The 7,822-nt window shown below is 36.9% G+C and overlaps 1 non-coding gene across 1 annotated transcript; it reads right to left on the bottom strand.

Annotated features, from left to right (window-relative positions):
• Window positions 1-6,408: 6,408 nt before the first annotated feature.
• LOC130045611 (U1 spliceosomal RNA) lies at window positions 6,409-6,572 on the bottom strand. Its single transcript, XR_008795587.1, has one exon. It is a non-coding gene; the product is annotated as a U1 spliceosomal RNA (small nuclear RNA).
• Window positions 6,573-7,822: the final 1,250 nt, after the last annotated feature.

The following is a 7,822-nucleotide window of genomic DNA, read 5'->3' as shown; positions in this document are numbered from 1 at the left end:
AAAACACCTCCAGACTGTAAAAATCACCATGGAAAGTAACAAAAAGAACGCTTAAGGAGTGAAGACAGTAGGTTCTAAGACTCACACAGTGACAACTAGCTAGATAACATCTCTAATAAGGGTCTAGAGAGAAATTCTTGAGAATGTTTAAGGAGCTCAAAGTCCCAATGGAACTGACAACCAACAAAAATACAGGAGTATATGAGAGCAGAAGTGAAAAAACTACAAGCAGAAATGACAGAACTAAAGAATTTGGCGAATAAAATGAGAAACTGGAAGTCCTCAGCAACAACAGGGCAGTGAACTGGGGTGATATGCAGAAAACGTCCAAATAATGGCAATTATTAATAAACAGCAGACAAGTGAACTCTGGGATTAGCTCTGGATGAATTACATAACAACGTAAGACTTGTTGGCATCCCAGAGGACCTGGAAGGTAATTCCAATGAAGATGCAGTAGTCAGAGAAATCATCACTGAGTAGTTCCCAGTGTTGGTGAGAACATGCACACAGATTCAAGAGACTTGAAAGATACCAGCAAAAAGATACCTAACTAAAGATACTCCAAAATCAAAATACCCAAACTTTAACAACAGAACTCAGAAATATGACTGTCCAGACTCAACCTGGAGGCAGTGGGGGTATGCAAAGGAATCTGGGAACATTGGTGGAGGGGAAAAGATACTGGTGGCGGGATCAGTGCTTGAAATACTGTATGCCTAAAACTCAATTATGTGTATCTTTTTCAATCATGGTGCTTTAATAAAAAAATAGCATGATTGAAAATTAAAATGAGCAAATAAAATCACAACTCCTTGCCATCTTCAAAAAAAAACAGACACTCCTTAATCAGAACGATGAAAACGGCAAGATCACATACAAAGGAGCATCCTTAATAATTACAGCATATTTATCTATGGACAGTTTATGGGCCTGAAGGCAATGATGGGATATAGTAAAAGAAAACAATTTTTAAAAACCCTCAATGGAATGAACACCTCACTAAGAATAGTTTGCTTAGCCAGCCGGATTTATAGTTTATATATCTATATCATCTATCTATCTATCTATCTTCTATCTAACTATCATCTATCTATCTATCTATCTATCTATCTATCTATCTTCTCTGAATTTCTGTATGCATATTATGAAACATAATGATATGGACCATGATAGAAAATAAGCTGTATCACAAAACATGTCTCCATAAAATCAAGAGGATAAAACTATATTAATTATCTTCTCAAACCATGATTCACTGAAAAGAGAAGTTTATCCAAAGATAAATGGACAAATAACTCAAAAACCTGGAAATTAAACACTAATGAACAACCAGTGGGCCAGAGAGGAAAACAGAGAGAGATTAAAAAATTCAGGAAACAAACAAGAATGAGGACATGAGCTACCAGAACTTGTGGAATGCAACAAAAGTGGTGTTAAGGGAAAAAAATCACTGTCATGCAAACATTCACCAGGAAAGAAGACCCTACATAAAGAAACTAACTTCACAGCACAAGAATGTGGGAAATAATCCAGAAAATAAGCCAAAGAAGGCAGGAGGAAGGAAATAATAAAAATCAGAGCAGAAATTAATATTTCTAAGTTCATTGTAAAATCAATACAATGATTGTTTTTCTGGAGTACAAAAAATGAAAACAGTCCAGAGGATTAATGAAACCAAGAGCTAGTTCTTTGAAAAAAATAGCAAGATTGAATAAATCACTAGCACTGAAAAACATGTAAGAGTTCTTGAATGTCATGGTGATAACTGAATTGGTGATAATCCAATTCATCAGTCAGAATTGCAAAATAATTTGCATTTATCACCACAAATCTTCACAACCGTAGTTTTCGGCCTCAAATACCAAAAGTAACCCTGTTAAGAACTCTGTATTATTAGTTCTTCCAAAGAAAAAAATGTGCTATGGTTTCTATTTTGTAATTTGTCTATTTATGTTTGAGTATATGGTCATTCTTTTCTTCAATTTACTTGACTATTTCTTTTTTTTTTTGGATTTGTTACATGCATAAGAGGACTATTAGTTCTTAGCCTTGAAAGTTTCCCGAATAAAAGTCAAAATTTGCCCCAGTACGACAAAGGGAAAGAGATATCTTGGACTGGGTGTGAAGGGGGATGAGCAAATGGGGGCAGAGAAGCAACAAGCTACTTTAGATTGGTGATAGTGGTTTTAATATAAAGGAGACATGTCTTGAGATGTGCAGGAAAGTATAGCCTAAATGACTATCCAGAATTGACTATATTTGTAAAGACTTCAGTGTGCTTCAATCATATATGCAGTCCAGATGGTCTTAATAACACACTTTCTATAAGAGAGTTTTATATGTGATATTATATGTGTTATAATATGTGTTCTACGTGCTACATAATTATGTATGATGCATTATTATAGTGTGCCATCTACATTATCTGAATTTTTAAAATTTTAAATATGCATATCACCTTTATTAACAATTCCTAGTTATGTAAAAGATAATGAAATAGTATTATTATTCCTAAACATTTAGTAAGTATATATTATCCCATAGAGTGAATGGTAATGTTAAATATAAAACATTTTTTGCTCTTTATCTTCTTCCTGTTAGAATACTCAAATATCTAAATTGCTCCTGATATAGCTTTGTAAAGATGTGATTCAATGAAAAATTTACTCTGTTGCTCCTAAAGTGAACTCCGCCATTTTAATTGGCTATCAAAAATTTGTCATTATTTTTTAGGAAAAGCCTAGAGTAATATATATATATATATCTATTTTATTTTTTTATTTTATAAGTTAGTTCACAGTATTTGATTACATTTAATATTCAAACACCCATTCCACCACCATTACACCTTCATGCGTTCATATAGAAAACCGTGTGAAGATTGTTCTAGTTTGGCAGGAGCCATTAAGACATTCTATAGGATATCACTAACATGTTGTTAAAGTTTTGGTGATGTGAGCTTTGGTATATATATATATATATATATATATATGAAAATATGTATATATGGATATATATATATTTCCCTCTATGATTTATTGTCTACTGTCTGAATCCCATCAAATATGATGTGGTAATTATGGATAATGGATAGTGAGTGTCTTATTATGTGTTCAGGAATATGTTTACTCATATGTAAGGCCCAGCCAAGCATATGGGGAGTGGCCTTGAGTTTGGCGGTGGTTGGGTTGTGGAGGTCGGCTCTTGGGGCTGGGTCCCTTGGAGTGGTAGGGCTCTCACCTGCCCCTCTCTGGGATACCCCCAGTGAAAAGAGCCTGGCAGGACATCTGGTGGCATGGCTATTGGGGCCTCATGTTATTCTCCTTTTTGGGAGAAGCAGCTGTGTTCAGATTGAATGGTGGCCGAACAAATTATATATTTTTAAAAGTATTCAATTCTACACTTTTTATTTTCAAAAATTTCAGAGTGAAAAGAGATTGAGATGAGATTTCAAATAGCAAATAGCTACCAATTTCTCATATTCACTAATCATAAGATTTTGTGACATTTATGCTCTTTCTTTTATATATTATTTTTTGTTTTCCTTTTATTAATTATCGACATATCGAATACTCTCGGTAGCTTGCCGGGCTCTCTGAGAGGGGCGGAGGAATCGAACTCGGGTCGGCCATGTGGGCCGCGTGCGTGTAAGGCGAACGCCCTACCTGCTGTGCTACCGCTCCAGCCAGACACAGTAACAACAAAGTCTCCAATGGAGACGTTACTGGGCCCGCTCGAGCAAATCGACGATCAACGGGAGGGCCTTTACCTTTTATTAATTATTTTTTGTTTTTTTCTTTGGGATGGAGCAATAGCACAGCAGATAGGGTGTTTACCTTGCATGCGGCCAACCCACGTTTGATTCATCCACCCATCTCGGAGAGCCTGGCAAGCTACTGAGAGTATCCCATGGCACGGCAGAGCCTGGAAAGCTCCCTGTGATATATTCGATATGCCAAACACAACAACACTAAGTCTCACAATGGAGAAATTACTAGGCCTACTCAAGCAAATTGATGAAGAATAGGAGGACAGTGCTACAGTGCTACAGTGTTTTTCTTTAATTTATTATTTTTTTGAGTTTTCTTTAGTTTGGAGGATATATCTATTATGTACACTAATGTTAAAAACCAAACAGGAATTGGTCACATCTTATACTATCACTACAATCTCTGTACTGTCTCTAGTCATCCTCTTTTATATCACTGTATCACTGACATCCTGTTGTTCATCAATTTCCTGGAGCAGGTACCAGTAAAATCTCCTTCATCCTAACCTTGATTTTAGAAAGTGCCACATTCGAGGCTCTTTCAGAGTCAGGAGAATGAGACCCATCATTGTCACTGGGTTTTGGCATATTGAATACGCCACGGAGAGTTTGCCAGACTCTGCCGTGTGGGCAGGATACTTTTGATAGCCTGCCAGGTTCTCCAGAGTAAGAACTAGATAGTAAGATGTCTAGTATGCAATAAATATTGCCAGTATTAATAGTTTTAATGCTCCCCAGATGTTCGGAAGAGCCTCACGCATGAAGGAATCTGCAGAGGTACCCAGGTGTGTGGGACTTCGGGCGTAGATCTTCAGGCCTGCTTGGATTAGGACTGAGCCTCCTCCACCCAGACCCCCCCATCTTCCAGTATGTATGCATTACACTCACCAACTGCCCCTGGTGCCATGTAATCCCATCAATGGCCAAGGCCCAGAGACTATAGAACCCAGCTCCTGGAAGAGAACAGCGCAGAGTCTCCTGCCTCCGCGCCTGGCTGCCATCACCTGGGCCCCTTGGAGGAGGGTGGGTTGAGTTTTCCTCCCCACCCCGAGCAGAGCCCCGACAGCTGAAGACCTCCAGTTCCAGCCACAGCCATGCTTAAGCCATACTTTCCTCTTTTGTATTGGAGAATAATTTAAAATAAGTTCTAGGATCACTCTTTGCAGAGCTGTTCTTTATGCTTTAGCTTGCAGTTTTCTACATAAACACACTATTACCCATAAGATATCAAATATTATCCAAAAAATCTAAAATAGTGTCTAAATTCTTATTACTTTAATTGTTAAAAGACAATTTCCATATTTCTTTTTTATGTAAATTTCAGTGTGGGTCCATGGATTTGTATTGGTTGAATTGATTGGCAAATTTGATTTTATTGTTTTGTTTTTAATATTCCTATCTTTCAATCAGGCTTTCAACCACTTTTTCTTCCCCATGATATTGTTATATTTTTAAAAGAATTTTAGCTAGGTGTCTACCAGAATGTTTCATATTCTAAACTAACTGAAATTAGTATTACTTCATTTGAACTTTCAAAGTAATTATTTTTAAAAGACCTCTAGTTATTATATATTTCCCATTTTTATATTAGTAAATGCATAATGCCATTTTTATCTAATACTGATGGTACTTAGATTAAGTACTTTTTAAAAAGAATATTAGTCTGGATGTTAAGCCTATGACCTCACTTTTATAAGGCATACATTTTTTACTTTTGAGCCATGGGAACTCAGATTACCTACTTTAATGTTGAATGTCTCAGTGATCTCAAGAGTAGCAGAATTGATTTCTTTATAATTTAAAAGAAATATACTGATTTTAAGCATCACACTTGTTAGTGTCTTCTCAAACTGCAATGCTTTTCATCATCTAATAATATGTCAAGCCTAAAATAATCATTTTATAGACACAAGAAAGGTTTGTGTTCACAATGATAATTTTTCCAATTTTGTCATTTGTTTTAATGTCAATCTTTAGAAAATTAGAGATCCTTTGCTTATTTTTCCTCATTTTTTCTTTCTTTGATATCACGTGGAATCATAAATGCTTATTGAGATTTATTTAGTGTGTAATAAAAATTGCCAGTATTATTAGTTTTAATGCTTAAATTGTCAGAAATGTAGAAACTGTTTGTCTCTTTTTATATGTTCTGATTAGTTTCTGAGCACTTCCCTTTTGTCTGGCATTTTTCCCAGACCGTATATAGAAATATTAATTTTTCCAAGAGATTCTTGTTTATTCCAGTGATATTTAGAGAAATACATATTGAATATTGATTTATAAATAGGTATATTATCATTTTGTAGTCATCTTGTAATATTTGAATCACCATCTTCTCATAAGCATTCCAATAAAGCCTTTCAATAAAGTATTTCAGTTAATTAAGTAGGTGAAAATATTCTTTAATATGTATTTCTGTTTTGAATTGAGAGCTTTCCTATACTTAAAAATAATTTGTACTTTTTTCTTTTGGGAATATGCTTATATATCATCTATATTTCTGTAGTATTTGTATTTTTCTTCAACATTTTGATACTGATGATAATATTCTGTGTGGTATGCATGTATCTATATGTACTTAAGAGTTATGTAAAATAAAATATCTGAATATTTTCTCATAATAATTCCTTTTTTTCGAGGAGAAAATTAGAACCCACTGCCTACTACCACAAATTATGCAGTTGAGTTTTTCACATTTGGGAAAATTGTGGGGATCGACACATCCAGAGTATAATGGAAAAGTCTTGTCTTGGGAAAATCACTCTTTGTGATCATGGTGTCTCCCCTGCCAGGTAAGTATTCGCTTAGTAATACTTTTCTCTTTCCTCGTGATTTTTTTTAATGCAAAATCTTTTTTAGTAATTTTAAGCAAATTCGTAGCTTTTTTTGTCTGAAGGGTTTTTTTTTTATGTTTGTTTTGCTCTTGCCTTCTTAGGTCACACCTGGTGATGCTCAGGGATCACTCCTGGTTTTGCATTCAGAAATCACTCCCAGTGTTGCTCAGGGGACCATATGGGATGCTGTGGCTCAAACTTGGGTAGTCTACTTGCAAAGCATACGCCCTACCCACTGTACTATTTCTCCTGCCCCAAGTCTAAGTGTTTAATTAAAAATACTTTCACTAAAGCCTATTATAAAATATTCATCTATATCTACTCTATCATAGTATACATTCTAGTCTTAACATTGATTGCATATCCAGGTGAAATGTATTCTTGTTTCTAATATGAATATGTTATTCTGTTTTAAATGTTTATTGGATAGTTGCAGTACTGTTCGAATCACGACGAATCACGACCATCCTGTTATTCGTTGATTGCCTCGAGCAGGCCCCAGTAACATCTCCTTCATCCTAGCCCAGAGATTTTTAAGAAAATGCAATATTCAAGGCTCTTTAGGAGAATGAGACCCATCATTGTTACTGGTATTTGGCATATTGGGTATGCCACGGGGAGTTTGCCAGAATCTGCTGTGTGGGCAGGTTACATTCGGTAGCCTGCCAGTTTGTCCAAAGTAGGAATGAGATAATAAGATGTCAAAATGAGATGTCAGCCCCGATCCAAGTAGGCTTGGAGATCTCAGCCCCGGGACCCGCTTGCCTTGTTCCTCTGCCGGTACCTTCAGGTGTGTGGAGAGTGGTCTCAGCATAGTGGTGGCTGGTCCTGGAGGTCTTCGGCTGCCGGAGCTCTGGTCGGGGCAGGGAGGAAAGCTCAACCCGCTCCCCTCCAAGGGGCCTCGGCCAGGACAGCCAGGCACGGGAGCAGGAGACTGCACTGTTCTCTTCTGGGAGCTGGTTTTTATAGTCTCTGAGTCTTGGCCGTTGATGGGATTACAGGGCACCAGGGGGCCAGTTGGTGGGTGTGACCCCCGCCTACTGGAATTCAGAGGATCTGGGTGGAGGATGCAGTACTGTTAGTAAAAATATTATGATACTCTATATTCCATTGCCGGTTGGGCTGATAGCACAGCGGTAGGGCGTTTGCCTTGCACGCAGCCAACATGGCCGACCCGAGTTCTATTCCTCCGCCCCTCTTGGAGAGCTCGGCAAGG

The sequence above is a fragment of the Sorex fumeus genome, unplaced genomic scaffold, assembly GCF_029834395.1.
Source record: "Sorex fumeus unplaced genomic scaffold, SorFum_2.1 ptg000128l, whole genome shotgun sequence".
Taxonomy (NCBI): Eukaryota; Metazoa; Chordata; class Mammalia; order Eulipotyphla; family Soricidae; genus Sorex; species Sorex fumeus.
This window is presented reverse-complemented; position numbering and strand designations above follow the sequence as displayed.